Genomic DNA, 20,121 nt, shown 5'->3' on the forward strand with positions numbered 1-20,121 from the left:
CTAGCTGACGCACTTGAGCCTATTTTTTGTCCTCCACCTCTCTCTCTAGCTAGAATTTGTAGATATTCTCTCTCTCTCTCTCTCTCTCTTTCTCTCTCTCTCCATGTGACAGTAAATAGCTAGAATTTGTAGATATATTCACAGATATTTTCTCTTTCTGTGTGTGTGTGTCTCTCTCTCTCTCTCGCATGACTCTGAAGGCAACCTGTAAACTGCTTTGACACACGATCCACTCTTATGTCTCTGGAGTAGAGGGAGCGTTTTGGCCCCCTCGCACGATGATACATCGTCACCATTTGGTTGTTATACGTTTTTAACATTGGTGGTTGATTAACAACTCTTCCCCTCCTGGATACAAACCACTCGTGCTATAGTGCTGCTGAATAGCTCCTCTTCTGCTGTGCTGTTAAAAAGCCAGCGTGCTTTTTTTCTCTCTCCATTCACTTTTAAACGATAGGTCCTTCAAACGCAGGACAAATAACATGTCATTATATATGACTCTCACATTTACTTCAAAGTGACACCAGTAGCTTTATAACCTTCACCTTGTTGAAGTCCAGGAAAAATGACTCTGGAAGTTTAATTAACCAATTAAACATAATACCCTCTTACACAGAAACAAGTTGGAGAACAGACAAGAACACACTGAATAGCACACACGCGCGCACACACACGCGCGCACACGCACACAACACACACACACACACGCACGCACGCGCACACACACAACACACACACGCACACACACACACACAGAATATAAACATGTTGAAAACATTCTCACTATATTTCTCATATAGTGTATCACGCACGTCAACAAACACACAAAAAACAACATAGAAACAGTCAAACACAGTGATTCTCACGCATATGCTAGAGAGCAGAAGAAAAAAAAGACCTGGCTTTGAAACTCTCACAGCCCCCAGAAAGCAAAGACACTCAGCACTCCTAATATCTGACTGCTCCTGATTAGGAATTGTCAAAATATTTGCGACAGAGGAATTCCGACAGCCGAGCGGCGCAGCTCCTCTACAAAAGACCCATCTTCCCTGTGTAACGAGTATACGAAATGAGTGTAGACATAGAACCTAAAATCCCCCAGGCTAAAGAAATCCAGCTATTGTAGTAATAACCCGCGAGACCTGGCTGGGAATGTACAGCTTTCAGGGGCACTTCTCATCCTATTTGTAGCACAGCCACTGACATGTGTGGTGCGCAGGTCACTTTCCTTCCAAAGCCCCCCTTCTTCCAAAAAAACAAGTAGAACTTCTCCCAACTAATATTCACAGGGGTTTGCCTATCTTGGCTTTTTTTTCTCTCCTCGTTTTTTTTATTTTTTTTTCTCCACAAGGCAAGTTTCATTAAAGATCCAATTATGCAAATCAGGTCCTGAAGAGGCAGCTGAATATGCAGTATAATAGTGTACAGTAATAGTTCAACACAATATACGGCATCGGGGGCAGATTTACGAGGCAACATAACTGCTACGCCTCTGTCCTTTGGAGAAAACCTCTTGATCATAATTAAAGGTGCAGGGTCCTCTTACTTCTCTGCAACAAGCCATCTTTACCAGGGTCCCCTCTACATAGACCCAAAATGCACTAACTAGCGACCAGCAGGCCACAACCTATACCGAATCAGAGTACAAACATCATTGTAACCCGCATAGAGCTGGAGAGATCTCATACTACAGATTTCCTTCAGTAACTCCCCCCCCACCAAACCCCCCAGTTTTGGATTCAACCCCCAGCAGCACTGCAGATATTTACCATTCTTTTAGGCATGCCGGGGAGAATGCTAAATAACACAATGCCATGCTTCAGAACCCGTGATTGATGGGTGGTTGCCTGTTTGTGTTAAGCTGTTGTCGGCAAAAATGACATGGCTGTAATGTTGTGCTCCTTTGCAGATCAAAAGGAAACAGTCTTGACACAATGTGCAGCACATTTATAAATCCAAATGCTAATAAACTTTGAAAAAAAAAATAGGCTTTAACATTGCAAAACTGGCTGTTGACTGAGGTACTGTATACAAAGGTGACATTTCAGGACGTATGCTAATATAGTATTTTTGATTTTTGAGAAGAATCGCAGTTGAAAGGCTACTGTGGACATGTGTGATTAGATAGATCATTTAGACAAAGGCCAAGACCGAAGCACAAGCTGCTCATCTTTCCCAAGGCTGGGTAAACTAGTCCAACTTAACACATTCTATTATTGAGCGTAAACATCAATCTAGATCCCCAGGTCCACGATCCATATAGATCTATCCCAAAACCTCTGGGAAGAGAAAGAGAGAGAGAGGAGAGAGAGAGAGAGAGAGAGAGAGAGAGAGAGAGAGAGAGAGAGAGAGAGAGAAAGAGAGAGCGAGACAGACAGACAGAGAAAGACAAAGAAAATATCTGTGAATATATCTACAAATTCTAGCTATTTACTGTTATACACATACTTGAAGTTGATGTTCCTCCTTTTACCAGCCTAACTTTCTTTTTAGTCAGAGGCCTACCTCTCCGTTTGAGCTCTAGCACTGCAAACCTCTCGCTCCCTGTGCTCTCGCTCTCCCTCATTCCCTCTTTCCAGACAGACAGACGCTCCTTCTGGTGGCACCCTGGCATGAGGCAATTGAGTCAAGCTCATCCGTCATCACCTCATCTGTCGGCCCAGTCCTTATTCTTACATCACACTGACGTCTATGATTACTATCCGCCCAAAAAAACGTTGGACTTTCACATCCTTGTCGCTCTCATATCCATACACATACACACACACACACCTTTAAAACAATATATGCTGTAAGACACACGTGACAAGAGAAGTGTGAAGAGCCACAGCCTACAGACGAAAACAGGACCTGACTTCACAAGCATGAGACGTGAACATCTCCTCTCTGTAGCGCTCGTGTGTTCAAACACGGGGCTTCATGATATGTGTCAGAAGACATAGGGCCTATTAACCATCATCTCTCCAAAGTGAACCTTCTGAATCAAGGTCACCATACTTCAAGGCTCACCACAGCCTAGCCTATTTGTTATGTTTGATGCCCCCAGCTTGCCTTCCAGCCTGCTCCTGAAACAGCCCCTCCTGCCTGCCAAACTAGACTGGGGGGGGGGGGGGGGGGGGGGGGCTGTGAAGGGAGCACACAGCCACCGGGGTAAAGGCCTTAGCCTTTGGAGCCAGAGGGGATGGGGGCTCCACTGCACATATCAATTAATACCATATCGCCAGGCCTCGCCTGCCATACCGTCCCACAAGAGACCATGGCTACCGCCGTACATCTGGAAGACAATTTCGACCAATTAAAGGAGGAGAGAATCATTTAAGAGTGGGATGGTTGTTTGATCACGTCTCTGACTGCTCTCCTACTCTGGCTACAGTTGACTGGCTGCAGATTGACAGGTCCGGAGAGGAGCACTGATGCCATGCCCATGCCATGTTCTCTCTCACCTTCTCATCCTCCTCTCTCTCTCTCTCTCTCTCTCTCTCTCCCTAAATATGTGCATCACCGTAGCTTGTCATGGCCCACGGAACACAGCCACAGGTAAAACAGGATACATTGCAATACTGAACCACTAAACAGGTTGACGAACTAGTTGAAACACAGCACCTGTGATGCTTAGGAACGTGATTTAAATAAGAACAAAACACGAGATTTAAAAATGGGATTAGGAATATAACACCAAATTCACAATAGAGCGTACACATGACCAAAATGTTGAATCTGTAAAAGCAATTGTTTGAACTATGTGAAACGTGATAGCTTGTCATAAAATGCATGGAATCCTTGCACAATTAATTATGATGATAATAATAATAAATAGTAATAATAATGTAATAATAAAATACATTTTCCCCACATTTTGTAGCAGACAGTCAACTACCAGTCAAGTATCTCCAAGACAACACACACAGGAACTGAAACTACATGCCAGTTAGTAAAGTAACACTTTCTCTTCTCTCATAACACCTCTCACAATTCATTGTCATTCTCCTAACTATCGGTAATTGCATGGAGCCTACTGTAGGGCCCCGGTCTGTAATTCAGTACACTACAGTGAGACTGTTGTCCATCGCTATTTCATCTCAATAAGAAAATAAAAAGAAGTGACAGAAAAAAAGGTTCACGCCCAGACACTATTACAGACATAATATCCGCCTGGCGAATACCGTTAAACAATGACAGTGGCTAACTCGGACTGTGCATCTGTGCATCCTATTTGTTCATTTCCTTTGACAATGAATCTAAGGAATAAACATTTATCGCAAACTCAACTTTGCGGAAGATAAAAAAAAAAAAAAAAAAGTTAAACAATGTGATGGACATTGTGTAACGCTTACGTTACGGTTAAGGGGGTCATGTGTCTTCTCAGCCATTGTAGCCTAGGCTACTGTTTTAATTTGCTGCCTTCCAGTTGGGTTAATCTCAAACCTGGTTCATCTGTATTTACATGGGAGGATCGCTCCCTTCTACTCAAGGTGAAAGGCTGCTCGGTTGGATGAGGGACACCTGCAGACAAGTCCTACCGGGGAGAGTTTGAAGCACTGGCAGTGCAACGGTAGCCTGTGTTTTATTCCACGAAATGATACATAACAGACTCGTACTAAGGCACATTTAACAAATTTGGGGTTATCAGAATGCCTGGGAATATATTTACCCTGACAGAGTTGAGATTCACAGCGCAAGAACGGAACATCTAAACCCACACCAACAATCTATATGCACTTTAAAGATATCATTTATATTTTGGAACATTTAAATTAGGCAACGTGCATTTCTCTATAGCTATGAAGGTTATGGCATACGCTACTCGCTAGACCTCGTTCTTTTCATACCATTACTTGTCATGAGTGCCTTTTTTTATTCGTTTACGAATAGCTATAACTTTTACAAATGTGAATACATTTCCCCAAGCAACTGCGTTTTGAATCAGTCGTTCAAATCTGAATTTCTCCAGTGATATGTGTGTTGTCTACATAAAATGTTTTAAAGCGTGATATGACATTTAGCCCTCAGTTGTTGAATGCCATCATAACGTTCCTCAAAGCATAATGCATGGCTGCTATTCATAAGAGGTCGATCACAGCACAAAATGGCAGGTCTCACCGGCTCTTCCATCTCACAAGTTTTGACACATGGCATGCAGCGGCTAACTTTGATCCTATTTCTCCAACAATATGCACTCAGGTTAGCTGAAATTCGAAGAAAACCCCCTAGGGATGTGATGAGAAAGTTTTCGAAGCAGATTGTATGAGGAACAGTTTATACTTCAATAAAAGTAGTCGCAAATATCCGCCTGGGCTATGCATGTCATGTGTCCAATACGTTTATGCACACTCCGTTGTCTATTTTAAACGTCTGGAATATACAACTTTTATGAAATCATTGACATAAAAAGGACAATAGTTGGTTCTGGGTCGCGGTTCAATGTCTTCCCATGCTTTCATTATGTAGACTAAATGTTTTCCACCCTCCGCATGCTAACGTCACCGCTATGGATATTTAATTATACTGTATTTTTTGATCACGTAGAGAAACAGGCCCCATTGAGATGATACAATAAAAATAACATTTGTTCAAACTGACTTTCAAAAGCGAAACGCCTTCGAGTGACCATTCCGAACCCACTAAACCCATGCGTAAGCTTCGCACTTCTTACCTTTAAATTTGGAGTAGCGCGAAGAAACTCCTGTCTGTAAACGATGCCTTGGTGAGAGATTGTGTTCATTGAATAATGAGGCATGTCCATATGATTGACCGGATCATTTTCTTTCGCTGATGGGGGAAAAGTGCGCTTCGGACCTGTTACGATTGTCCAATGCAGAATTATCTATCTTACTGTTCCGCACGTATCCTGAGTAAAAAAATTGCGTTTTATTTCATTCGGTCTGTTTTTTTTCCCAGGCCAAACGTGTTCATTGATACTAATCACTCAGCATCACAACATATTTCCATCTTTGAGCTTGGACTCTCCCTATCTGGTAGGTGAAATGCATTGTACCGTCAAAAAAGCAGTCCATTGTCGTCCACCGCGTTATTCACAGCAACTAGATATAGGTCTTGCGGCATTCGGCATTGCTGGAGCTAAGAGCGTAACAGAATATAAAATAACACCGTAAATAATAATAATCTCTAATCGTAGGCTACATTTCCCCCGTGTTGCGGTAAAAAAAGAAGAAGGATTCCCAACCTCGCAGCTTGTTTCTGACCTTGAGCTCCCGTAAACACTCTTATTAAAATCTGTCTATTCTCCTCAGAACCCATTCACTTTGTCATTCTTGTTACGTTGACACCGTGAATAATTGGCTTTGATACATGTAGTCCGGGACCATGCAGTGAACAGATAACAACTGAACACATATAATGTTGTAAAAGTACATGTCCTTACCTTTTCAGTTAACTATTTAAAGTATTTTTCTCCCCCCAAAAACTCCAGGGTAAATCGGTGTAGTCTGCGCGTCCTGAGCATCAGTCACAGCTCTAGTGCTTAAGAGAAGTAATCAGTGATAAAATGACGTTCATCTCACTGTAACCTTGTGGCGTATTTAATGTAAATAAGCCAGTTATGTTGCCAATCGCATGCATACAAACGCAAACTGGTCCTGAGGGAGGCTTTTTTTTCAGGTGCCCTGACGAACCAGGTTTATTCTAACAACATGCATGGGAGCGCTTTTTGAAGCCATGGGCTAGGAATTAAGCATATTTATTAGTAAATATGATATTTAAAACAACCCAACTGTTCAACAAGGGCACTTCGTACCTTATTCAAACAGAAAGAGAAAAGTCCAATATTAAACGCGCTCACCCAACGGTTGCAAGTAACCTGGAGAAATGATTTAAAGAGCTGTATACTTCGTCGAGGACTCTAAACTTTTTTGGGCATAACTTTTGCGGTAGGACAGAGATGCACAGGCCGACCTTTCATTCTCCTAAATGTTCGCACAAAGATGGTTTGATATATTATGTTTCTGTAGGTGGTGGAAGGAGCGGAATATAATGCAATTATAGATTCATTGTTCCGGCGTTGACAAAAGCAATTGCTAAAATAGACTCGTTCTTATATAATGATTATGGTGTAATTATGGGAACGGTTTGGTAATAATAAAAAGTATCAAATACTACTATGGACGGTTGGTTTTCTATAATGTAAGGGCATGTGACTCTGGGACGACGATAAGAGCGAGAGAACGTTGAGAGGTCGACAAAGAGGAGGACTGTGACGCGATGGTGGTTCGGCCAAACGCAGACTGATTGATTATTCAAAATGTCCTCGAACCATGGGACACATCATCGCATTGATCGAGATGCTATCAAATCCTGTATTTAACCAGACAGAAGTCCACACCGGACTCCCTAGTCGTATTTATACGGGGAGATAGAACAGCTGTGAGCGTATGGTCTCCCCTTTCCACTTGTGCCAAGGCGGTGTGTGACTCAAGGATACTCACACGCAACTGCTCCGTGTGGTAGTATGACAGTGAACTAATGTGTTATGAGCACATGCCACTCCATCTGTGTATGAAACTGATATGGACGTTGGTATGTTACAGCTTGATTCAAGTGTGAGTGTAGGGCCTACAATGAGCCTAATTGGGGTGGATTATAACTCTATAGGATCGTGGACATCTTGTGATTTAAAATGTACTGCTGTATGTTTATTTTTAACTACAATGTTTGATTGTGTTAGCCTACATTGTCATTACTTTTTCTTGTCTTTTTTTCTCTCCTTCATTTCTAGTGTTATCTTTTTTTCAGTGGAACATTAATAGATAATCCAGAAGGAAAGGAACCGGCTGCGTTTTCTTTTCCTTCCAGACAAAACATCTTTTTTTTGTTCTTTTTATTTTTTTTTAAAGATAGTCCACATACATTATTCACTATGAAAATCAGATTCTCATGCTACCCCTTAAACGGTTAGGAATTCAGCATGCATTTTCCAGTTTGATGTGTATGAAATTCTTTTTTGAACAAATTCCCAAATAAAAGTTTGTCTCTAAAGAAATTAGCATAACTAACCCATCAATAATATCGCTATCTCTATGGGAATGATAGCGAGAGCAGTAGGGGTGTTCCTTTTCTCAATTCTTCATGGATCAACAGCGCGTTCTCGGTTTCTTTTGAACTTGTTATAGCAAGTCAAGTGATTCTTTATCGGTGACAGGCTTGACAATGCGACGGGGATGTGAAAGCAGGTCAAAAGGAAGTTGCCATATGGATTTAAACATGCACATTTCTAACAATATAGCACGGGTATGTCCCATAAATATAGCCTGCATTTAAATAAGTGTGCATTATGATGCAGGGAATAACACATGAACATACAACATTAACTTCCTTGAACTAATAAAATATTCTCTTCACTTAAAATGCATGCCTATTGGCCTATTTTGTTTCTTTGACTTTTTCTGTCCAATTCAGGCAACACATACTTTTGCATGTTTAATTTGAGTTTTAAAAGACTTGAATTAATACAGTAGCCTATAGGAAATAGAATATAGGCCTGTATGCAAAATAGGACCAACATTTCAAATCTAAAGGCAGACAGCCACAAACAAGTAAAGATTACAGTTAACTTTTACAGCACTATTCTACATATATTGAGCAACAGGTGCTCCAGATGAAAAGGGGAGTCACAACAAGAGACCTCTTTAGGGCAATAGACTTATTGACTGACATTCGTGATGATACTTTGGAAATGGACTTCTACCAAGCCTTTTTCTCTATCATATTATTCCTTCATATAAAAACAAAATCGATGAATATTCATGAAAAAAGAACACACTGATAATTGACATTTCATTACTGCATGTCTCGTGTAGAAGTTTCCGTCCCGGTACTTCCCTGCCTCCTGTACCTGGACCTCACAACAACTTTACTTGTATCTTTTACATATTGCAATAGGAGGATAGAGATTTGACAGAGTGAACAGATATTAGAAGTCAACAGCGCTGTCGACAGAGCTATGGTTTGGGGGGGGCCTGGGGTCAGGGGTCAGGGAGGAGAGCACAGAGCAGGGTGTTGGACAGTCCTTCCAGGCCCATCAGACTGATGTTTCTGACTACCAGCTGAAGATGGCTCTGCTTATGGACTAAATGCTTGGAAGGCCTCCAAGAAAACATGCTTGAAAAACAGACTCGCCACTTCACTTCTCAACTAAATTAAGATGTTATTCCTTCAGTCTCCTCTCTGTGTACTCTTGGATGTGGCCCTGCTTGTAGTCATTTGAAATCCTCAGCTCAATTGCAAATTAGTACTATTAGTAACAGACAAGAACAATTTTTGAACATTGATGCAACATGATAGCAATAAAGTCTGACCTACAGTAGCAATGCGCTCATGTTGCTGTGCATCCCATTTTATAAGGATGTGGTGTGTGTGTGCGTGTGTGTGTGTGTGTGTGCGTGTGTGTTTGAAACCAGTCTGAAACACAAAGTCTTGTCCAGTTCAGATTTAAATGAAAACACAGCAGAGTGGCTGGCTCATATGTAGAGAAAATGCTTCTTTCTTCAAATGAAGTTTCTCAAAGTACAATTAATCTGTTCCAGACCTTTGATGAATAATTTTTTTCTAAGTATCCTACTTTAATGAAAACGGAGTGAGTGCAATTTGATTCTCTGAACCCTCTGTGACTGTAAACTTTCAAATGTAACTTAAAATTACACGTTCAAGTATGACATCCTCTAAATGAGGAGCACCGTTATAAAAAAAACCCAGTTCAATTGCCGTATTCATTTCGCAATCTCATCATTATTGGTTACATCAATCCCGTATGTGAAGCTTTTGCATTTCGACAAACACACCACTGTTTATTTTTTCTTCAGACTGGGGTCGAGTGTACTACATGTTTGGCAGTTCTGATCATTAATGAGGCTTCGCACAAATACTGCAGAGACAAATATTTAGAGCTAAAGTCTGAGGTTTCATCATCCTCATATTGTGAGACTGGGGAAAACTGTATTCCTATATTTATCAGGATAAAGTGTATATACTGATCAAACTTGGCCTCCCTCTTGATGAGTTACTTAGTGCAGTGTATTGCCTATGACCGATAACTGGACCGATGCTAATTTAAATCATCTGAATCAATGTCTCTACTGGAAGAGAAAAAAACTAAAAACTAAATGAAAACATCTGACTCAAACTGATTAAGAACAATGTTCGGCATAAGGGATTTAATAATGATTACTGCATGCTTAAAATATCCCTCGTTTGATAGGTTCCATCATTCTCATATGTCTAAGTAAAATAAACTACAGTGTGTTAGGAGGAACCCTGGGACAACAAGACTAATGGCAACACAGCCGACGGGCACAGAACGAAAGTGAAGGGGGAAACTTTCTTATGAGGAGTTACTGAACAAATCGGAAACACGGGTTGACAAGTAGGCCACTGCTTACGGACTTTCCCTCTAAGTGACAAACAAGAATGATACATGACCCAAGCCTCAACCCAAACGGGAGTACGTGGCTGCCCATCTGTTGTTAAGTTGATCACCTTACAGGCGATAACTTTACAGAGGGTGCCATTATCACACAGATTTAACCAGACCCTACGTCCAGCTAACTCCCTCATACTCCAACTACTTCTGTATTGTACCACTACTTCCTCCTGTCTCCTCACCTCTCAACCAAAGTCCATATTTATGGGACAGTGAGCCATCATATTTTACTATTACCTATCAATTGGTTTCTAATCGCAATAATGAGGCAGCTGCCGTTGGTGACGGAGGGCTAACTGCCTCCGTGGGAACATTAAGGGGCCTGGGTTATGCTGTGGGCCGTTAACTACCTACAGGCGCTCCTTAATGGCTCCAAATGACCTCCTCAGTGGCTATTAGCACATAATTAGAACCTGCAGACCATTGGTGACCTCCACCGGACACACGTGATGCCTCCTCTATAGCTCCTCTCCCCTTAACACTTCAATCAAAGCTACTCCCCAGTGAGACCGCTATCATTGAGCTTACGCGGGTTGGCATTGGCAATCCAATAGTCATGTATTCAAACATATAGGCATGCCTATGAACACAATACATTTACCTGGTCTGGTACAAAGTGTGTGATTGTAGGAAAACTATAAAGTAAGAAGATAAACAGGTAGTATTAAACGTCCATCTTGAAAAAAAGCCTCAGAAAGAGTCCTTTGTACTTTCACCTCCTTTGGTACCGTTTCCTTTCATCAGACACACATAGAGTACAGTGCTGAATAGTGCAAGGTGCTGCCACACCACACAAGTTTCTCTGTCAGACTAACCTCTGTGTACACTTACCAATGGTTTCCAGTTACTGCGAACAAAGGAGAGTCTTAGTTGGTTCATGTCAGCTGAGGAGCCCTGGAGAACAATATAAGAGAATAAAAGGAATGTGTTGCTTTGTCAGGGAAATACAACACAATATAACTGCCTTAAATTATCAGTGAATTATCTCTAATCACATGAGAATTATGTTGGTTATTTGTTAAAAAGAAAAACATAACATAAAAAACACAGAAGGACGGTGACCTTGTGTTACAAATATGAGCTACCAAACACAAATTCCACAGGATACTCCATGAGCCATCCTTGGAAAATGGGCTTATATGGCTCCACACGAGATCACTTTATATTTCCAACCGAACCCTATAGTGAAGATATATAGCACAACATTGTGGTAAGATGAAAAGATACTACTGCTAATACTAACATTGTACATGAAGAGAAATGTAAGTGTAACCGTACTTTGTCAATGTGATCAAGCTCAGCAATGGCCATGCAGCTATGGATTTGATTGTTTGCATTAAGGCTTACCTTCAGTAAATGTAGTATGATTGGCAACCTTCCCATCAAAACCACACTCACCACAGCGCACACCAGAGGCCGTGGCTTGTTATTACAGAGGGGGGGGGGGGGGGGGGGGGGTAAACTAGGGTGCAGTGGCGACAGAGCGCCTGCTAGCTGTAGTGCCAAGAGGTCACAGACTCTAAGGACATCCCAATTTCCTGTGCTCACTCTTAAGATTCAGTTTTGGATGTGCTCCCTGTGTCATGGGTTTGAATCAGTGCCCTTGCAACGCACGTGCACGCACGCACGCACACGCACGCACACGCACACACACACACACACACACACACACACACACACACCAGTCCTCCCTGAATTCATTTGTTTTCATTTGTCAGCAGTACTTGTTCTTTGCTGCTGTGCTGAAGGATCTCTTAAGCAAGGGTCCGTCTCCTCCTCCTTAATCATTAAATCAGCTTTCTTCTTTACAGTGGGATAGCAGGACAGCTAACAGTAAAGTACTGTGTACTGCACAGTATTTCATCTCAGTTCAATCTGATTACAGCTGCAGAGCTTCTCTTTGTACCAGATTGTGACATGCAACCTTCCTGCAGCGTCCCTACAATGCTGAGAGAATGTTTCTGAATGTTGTTGGTGACTGTGGTGCAGCCCAATTAACACTGGAGCAATGGCCCATCCAAAAATAGCTGATACTTTGGAAAAGATGGTTTGGTTTTGGGGAGTCCAGCGTAGTGCCGCATGGCTACCGTGCTGCCAGCCGGTAAAACAAAGAGCGAGACACAGAGACAAAGGTTGAGAACCTTTTCGCAGTAAGAGTAGAGACATCGGGAAATTGCACTTCCGTGCCATTAATTTCCCAGAGACGACCAAAAACCCTGGACACACTTAATCAGGAAAAGGGCACACCTCCGAATATACCTTCTTTTGTAATGGCATTACAAGAGAAGCAAGATTTACAGATCACTTAATGTGCCTGAGTCTTCTGCATAAAAGTATATACAAAGGTTAATATTGCAATAATATCTTCCTGGAGGGCATTGTAATCATTATCTCTCTGGAGGTATCAATTAGAAGCACTTTACAGCAGGTAATGACTGAGATTCCGGTACAAAATGACATTATTATTGTTATCATCATCTATAATTTCAGAGTGGATATACAAGGCAAAAAAGAGAACGATAAGTTCAACTAGAAGTAGACTTAAGGAATGAGAATACTTTTCCATCAAATCTGACATTTTGTCTCTTATTCATTTGGTCAATGACCCCCTCTAGGTCCTCCTCAGCTTGTGTGTGCTGCTGCTACACTACATGACCAAAAGTATGTGCACACCTGCTTGTCGAACATCTCATTGCAAAATCATGGGTATTAATATGGAGTTGGTCCCCCCCCCCCTTGCTGCTATAACAGCCTCCTCTCTTCTGGGAATGCTTTCCCCTAGATGTTGGAACATTGCTGCTGGGACTTGATTCCATTCGGCCACAAGAGCGTTAGTGAAGTCGGGCAATGATGTTGGGCGATTAGGCCTGACTCGCAGTCGGCGTTCCAAATCATACCAAAGGTGTTCGATGGGGTTGAGGTCAGGGCTCTGTGCAGGCCAGTCAAACTATTCCACACCGATCTCGATAAACAATTTCTGTATGAACCTCGCTTTGTCCACAGGGACATTGTCATGCTGAAACAGGAAAGGGGCTTCCCCAAACTGTTGCCACAAAGTTGGAAGCACAGAATAGTCTAGAATGTCATTGTAAGCTGTAGCGTTAAGATTTCCCTTCACTGGAACTAAGGGGCCTAGCCCGAACCATGAAAAACAGCCCCAGACCATTATTCCTCCTCCGCCACACTTTACAGTTGGCACTATGCATTCGGGCAGGTAGCGTTCTCCAAACCCAGATTCGTCCGACGGACTGCCGGATGGTGAAGCGTGATTCATCACTCCAGAGAACGCGTTTCCACTGCTCCAGAGTCCAATGGCAGGGAGCTTAGAAAACCCATTTTTAAAACTTCAGACGAACAGTTCTTGACTTGACGTTGCTTTCAGAGACAGTTTGGAACTTGGTAGTGAATGTTGCAACCGAGGACCGACGATTTTAACGCGCTACACGCTTCAGCACTCGGTGGTCTCGTTCTGTGAGCTTGTGTGGCCTACCACTTCACGGCTGAGCCGTTGTTGCTCCTAGATGTTTCCACTCCACAATAACAGCACTTACAGTTGACCGGTGATGATCTAGCAGGGTAGAAATCTTACAAACTGACTTGTTGGAAAGGTGGCATCCTATGACGGTGCCACGTTGAAAGTCACTGAGCTCTTCAGTTAGACCATTCTACTGTCAATGTTTGTCTACGGAGATTGCATGGCTGTGTTCTTGATTTTATACACCTGTCAGCAACGGGTGGGGCTGAAATAGCCAAACTAATTTGTGGACACCCCTAATTTGAAAGGGTGTCCACATACTCTTGTATATATAGTGTATGTAGACGTTCTGTTTCAATGGGCCGACAGATATTCAAATAGAGATGGGTTTCCTCATATTCAGGCGTTGATTGTCAGTCCCAATTTCCTCAAAGAAGCTTGTGTGTGTAAATGTGTGTGCATGTGTGTGTTCATTTGGCAGTGAATGTGTGTTAGAGAGAGACAGAGAGAGAGAGACAGAGAAAGCGAGGAGCGGGAAAGAGGGAGCTGTGCATTAAAACCTCCAGCAACTGGACAGCAAATATTTGCGTACCACAAAACACAACAGCATTATGGTTTGCTCTTCACTATTTATTCAGATAGGGGAAAAAATAGTTTGACGCGTCCGAGAAGTTGTCGAGTGACCTTTGCGCTGGACTACAAACAATTACAACGAGGATTGGTTCTGTTATTGACTTCACTCATCAAAATCATGAATAATTCAGAGATACACTCTTGCTTGTCCAGAGTACATTAAGCATAAAGGCCTCTGACTTTTGATTGATTTCTTTTATAGTTAATAAGCAGCTCGGATTCTCCTTTTTAAGAAGAATTGAATTGGACGTTGGTGACATCCATCAGGGCTATTCATACCCAGGAAGTTATGAGCCGGTTTTCCATACTCCGTCACAACCACCCTAACGCTTTATAATGCGTGTCCGCCCATTGTAGCAAGGCTTTGATTGTGTGGGTCTTTTCCCACATCGTTATGGGAGGGGCTACAGAACAAGTAGCCCACACTGCTGGCCTATAGAACACCAAGTGGAAGGTCTGTCTCTCTTTAAGGTCTGTTAAACTGACCATGTAGTGGCTTAGATATTCCCCTATATGTACAGTATGATACAGCATTGATGTCTGCAGTCATGGGACAAGCACATACAGTGGTCTATCATCAGCATGATCAACAATGCCAGACCTACAGGCGAATATTACACTATATGATAGAAAATGAAGAAAAATGTGTTCATGCCATCCCAATTCCTCCCCCCTCTCCATGGGGGGGGTTACGACAGGGTGCAGCCCGAAGGTAACGGGAAAACTCGAGGGGGGCCAATGAGCTAAGGATGGATAGAGGGGAGGGGTTCAGCAAATTTCACATTCCTCACCCCAAGGAGAGGATTTTAAATAGGATTGCAGCCCTTGTACAATTTCCACTGTCTTTTCCTTAAATGTGTGTAATTTGGAGTGTAATAGAGAAGAAGAAAACCGCTATAGGTTAATCTCATCAACCTCCATCCATACCCAAGGGAGGATGCTACAGCTAAAACTAGCTCCCTAGCTAGCGCACGGCATTGGCCTTGAAAAGTAATACAAGTAGTGGGACTGGCGGAGAGGGAGTGAGGGGAGATCAAATACAGGTGAGTGTTATCCCTGAGGAACTCCAGATGGCCCGCACTGCCCCTTGACTCATCCAGCTAGATGCTTCACTGTGTCACTAAGTCAATCGTTATTCAGAACCTACTTACTTACCACCACTCTTTATACATGTAGCTATATATAGCCCTCATACTTAGTTAAGGGAGGCATGGCTCCCATAATCTTTTCAGACTGGGACAAACTCACTCCATTGATATCAATGTGTTTATTGCAGCAATAGCAATATAAGGCAAGGCGAAGTGAGATATCAGCTTACCCGAGGCTGAGAGAAATGTAAGATAAAGGATATTTAATATCCAGTTCACATCACGAGGGCTAAACCTCTAATAGCACTTGGGGTTTCTGTGCAGGTAATGCCTTCATCTTTGTCTAAACACACTTTCATGGACTTTAACTGTAATAATATAAAGTGTGTGGGTCACAGATAAATGTAGCGTAATGGCTCAAAGCTGAAGATTACCCATACATCCTGTCTGCTTATTAATGCTCCTAGGCACTTCCACTAAAGGTGTTATCTTCAGGAGAGGAGAAAAAAAACACCTCAAATATTCTTTATTTTTTCTTTATTTACAGCTCTTTGCATTTTGTCACATTGTGTTAAAATCAAAAAGCGGGCATTCCGGATGGCAATAATCACTCTCCGAAAGCAAATATATACGTACATTATTGGGTACAACATTATGCTGGTGGCTTGTGTTCTAGGACACATTACCCTCGCTTATTTTGTGTCTAAATGATAATGAGCATTCAAATGATAACCTATATCATTTAGAGTGAAACATGAATTTAAAACACTAGCTGCCATTTACAGAGGGGTAATGTTTTCTTGAGATCAATCAGGTGTCCTCCGAATCCATTAAAAAATCGTAAAGAACCACCCGTAGTAAAAAGAATGGTGTTGTCCTAATTATGTGTTAGGTGAGGCATTATTTAACAAGCCAACATACATTTCAGGGTTGGATAGGAGTAAAATTATTTATGACAAGATCTCTTTTTTTTGCCTAACACTTTAAATCAAACTTCAATAAATGTGCCACCCCTATCCATTTTACATGAGGCCTTGCTGAAAACAACCAGGAAATCTGTTATTTAAAATTCTTCCGATGGCGCCAGGTCAAAAATACAAATAACACCAAAGAACGAGAAGCTTCAGCACACTAGCTCACCTTGGGCTACACATCCACTTCAACTGGGAGAGAAACAGACAAAAGGTGGCGGATGATCCAAAAGACAGTCCCTCCAAAAATTCAGTCAGATCCTAGCAATTATGGCATGTTGTGCTTGCTAAGGGTTTCCCACAACCAAAACCTCCTTTTCTATCTCTCTGTCTCTCTTCACTCTCCGCCTCTCCACACCTTCATCTAGTCCTTTCCGCAGCACACAAATGAGCGCCGAGTAAGTTTGGGTTGGAAAAAACTGAAGTTGAATTCATTTTCTCTGTCAGTGTGTCATGTGGTAAGCCTATAGAATATATATTAACTCTACTTGAGGAGAGATTAGGTTTTGAGAGGGTGACATGTCAAAGGTCACAGCCCATTGTTTGCTAGTTAGTTTGAGATAATGTGACTCAAAACCAATCCGGTAAAATACGTCTTTAGATTCACAATGATGGATACATTTCCACAAGCTGGTGTATCTGTGTACATTCATACATTTTACAATCCAACTCTTCTAATCTCACATACCCAGGCCTCATTCAGCTGCAGTTTCATTCCAACTCCCTTTTGTTGACCCAGATATATGCAGTAAATGACAGTAGTGTGCCTCTGCCACCACTGCTAATGACAAAAGCAATAAAACATTTGGAAGGGATGAGGCCATCTATCATGTGAAGCACACAGAGAAACAGAGGAGCTTAAAAGCACAGTAAGAGTATACCCTGGAAAGGCCCAGGGAAACCAAATGTATATCATATTACACATTGAAATGTGACCCTATAATGACATCACTTATATTAAATCAAGGCCTTGACTCAGTTTTACTTAAGCTGAACTGGTGTCCTTCCTGAAGAAAAATGAAAAAAAAAAATTGAATAGCGTCGTTGTTTTTCTGACTGTTGAACATAGATACGGTTTGATTTAGACTGGCACGAGGCAAACATGGAGAGAGCAGGGTGCTTTAAAACAAAGACAGAACTGAAAGTGTGTCCAGACATTTAATTACTGTGGGATAGCGAGGTAACTGGACATACTGTACAGGCCAATACTTCTCAGGGAACCTTTAAACCCTTTTTGGGTCCAGCAATGCAAACATGTTTTACGATGGGGTTTAAAATAGCACCTTTTTATTAACACCTGGAGAGAAAAATCCTGTAGGGATTTGTCTTTGTCGAGAATATTAAACTGGTTAAAACTACAGCACAGTGAGTTTACCTAAAAAAAAAAAAAAATCAATCATATGATGGTTATGTTTTTTTGGCAATTTAAAAAAATATATATAGTCCAGTTATTACCGGGTAGCCGGTAGCTTAGAGGTTAGAGGTTAGAGCCGACAAGGTGAAAAATCTGTCGATGTGCCCTTGAGCAAGGCACTTAACCCTGATTTTCTCCACGGGCTCCGTACTGCTATGGCTGACCCTGTAAAACAACACATTTCACTGCACCTATCCGGTGTATGTGACAATAAAACATTTATTCAAAAGTATTCCTTTTCCACTGTTGTGGATCTCACTGGGAGAACAAGCATTGGGAGAGGCAAGCAGCGCCTGTTGAATCAGATCTGGAAAAAAAATGAATATTCCTCACCTGTCTGCTCATGTTGACTCCTCTTGTTTAGATTTCACAGTGGGAAAAAAAATAAAACCGCATATTTACTTTTAATTGAAAGGAAATTAAAGACGCATCCGCAAGTGACAAAGGAAGATCACAAGCCTTTGGAGCGATGATAGCTTTTGTTTAAGATGGATTTCATAAAGAAACCCCCCTACTGATAATGATAAAAAAAAAATCTTGGACATTTCTCCAAATACAATTACCTCTGCATCACCTGATTCAATCAAATGCATTTGCATTCTGTTTGCATCCAGTGTTCCGTGAACCAGTAAACAAGACAGGAGGAATAAATCTGATGTGTTTTCATGCTTATGGCTGCTCCTCTGTTTGCTACATTTTATTCAGAATATTTGAATTCTTATACATTTGTAAATACTGCACAATGTACGAATATGTGGATGAATGTTTTTTGAATGGGGGGGTGTCTCCTTGAGTCGAAACAGGAAATACTATCCCACATTTTGAAACAGATGTTGCTTGGCTGGTGAGTACTTGAGATTAAAAATCAACTGTGCGTGATGTGAACTCAACCACTCTATGTATCAAAGTAATAGCAGCATGTTGGATCTACTGAGCGACGTTGGCTGGCATCGTGACCAAAGTCCTAGTGGTGCTCTGATACATACCAGATCACATGCTTCCTAACTGGATAGCGGCTCAGAGATCCCCTACTGCCTGTCCTGTTGGAAAGAGCAAAGAGCGACATCTTCTCTTTTACACTCTCAGTCCTATCTCGGTTTAACCTCTCTATACCTCTAGTAGTACAGGGTTTAAGTTGAGCAGATGAGCCTATTGTTTTGACAATTAGAAACACCTCATCTATCCACCCTGCACTCCTGTCTCCTCCCACACTGACTGAGCCCCTGGTCCATCTTCACACGTATTCACAGAGAATCACTGAGGTCAGAGGTCGCCGGCACCACAGCTCAACATGTCTCCATGAATCCAAATAATCACTTAACTGCTCCAATCCAAGCTCTATTTGATATATGAGCAAAATGCAACATTTGGGTGTGTGTGTGTGTATGCATTTGCCGTATACTGTATGAGAAGACAGCGTTCAATCTGGAAGTTTCACTTTTATGTATGGTGGGTAAAGACCAAACCGACCAAACCAAACTCTGTAAAGACCAAACCGTCTTTATGTCTAAATGGAATGAGGGATGAGGAGATGAGCACATGGGTGTGTAGTGGGTGTGTGCTCAAGAGAGGAGTGAAGTGAGACAAGACATCTCTTCATCCAAACCTGGTGTGTAGCCACTGGCCTTCCCCTAAATATTTCAAACAAATACAGTATTTTCCCTCACGGCTCTATTAAAAGAGTTCGGAGGAGGATTTAGCCAAATTCTTTATTTCTCCAGCAGTGGTATGCCTATCTGCATGCATAAAAAAAAGACAGTGAGAAATTCACCTTTCACACAACTGTTAGATTTGTACAATTGGGAGAGCATATGATCCACAAAGAATTGTTTGAACTTGGAGATGAATAGATTCCTCTGTGTTCATTTCAAATGCACCTCTCTCCAAATACACCTCTCTCCACACACACATGCTCTCCACACACACATGCTCTCCACACACACATGCTCTCCATACACACACAAATACACCTCTCTCCACACACCTCTCTCCACACACACATGCTCTCCACACACACATGCTCTCCACACACACATGCTCTCCACACACACACAAATACACCTCTCTCCACACACCTCTCTCCACACACACATGTTCCACACACACAT

General features: G+C 41.9%; 1 protein-coding gene across 5 annotated transcripts in view; it reads right to left on the reverse strand.

Annotated features, from left to right (window-relative positions):
* Positions 1-6,349, reverse strand: part of LOC106587166 (zinc finger protein 536) — a 180,279-nt gene extending 173,930 nt beyond the window's left edge. For 3 of the 5 annotated variants that reach the window (XM_082969411.1, XM_045708867.2, XM_082969410.1), the window contains exon 1: positions 5,654-6,349. The gene's annotated coding sequence lies outside the window, so the exon portion shown is untranslated. The remainder of the gene's footprint in view (positions 1-5,653) is intronic. The other 2 variants (XM_082969413.1, XM_082969414.1) reach the window with 2 other exon arrangements.
* Positions 6,350-20,121: the final 13,772 nt, after the last annotated feature.

The sequence above is a fragment of the Salmo salar genome, chromosome 26 (genome assembly GCF_965601325.2).
Source record: "Salmo salar chromosome 26, fSalSal1, whole genome shotgun sequence".
Classification (NCBI taxonomy): Eukaryota; Metazoa; Chordata; class Actinopteri; order Salmoniformes; family Salmonidae; genus Salmo; species Salmo salar.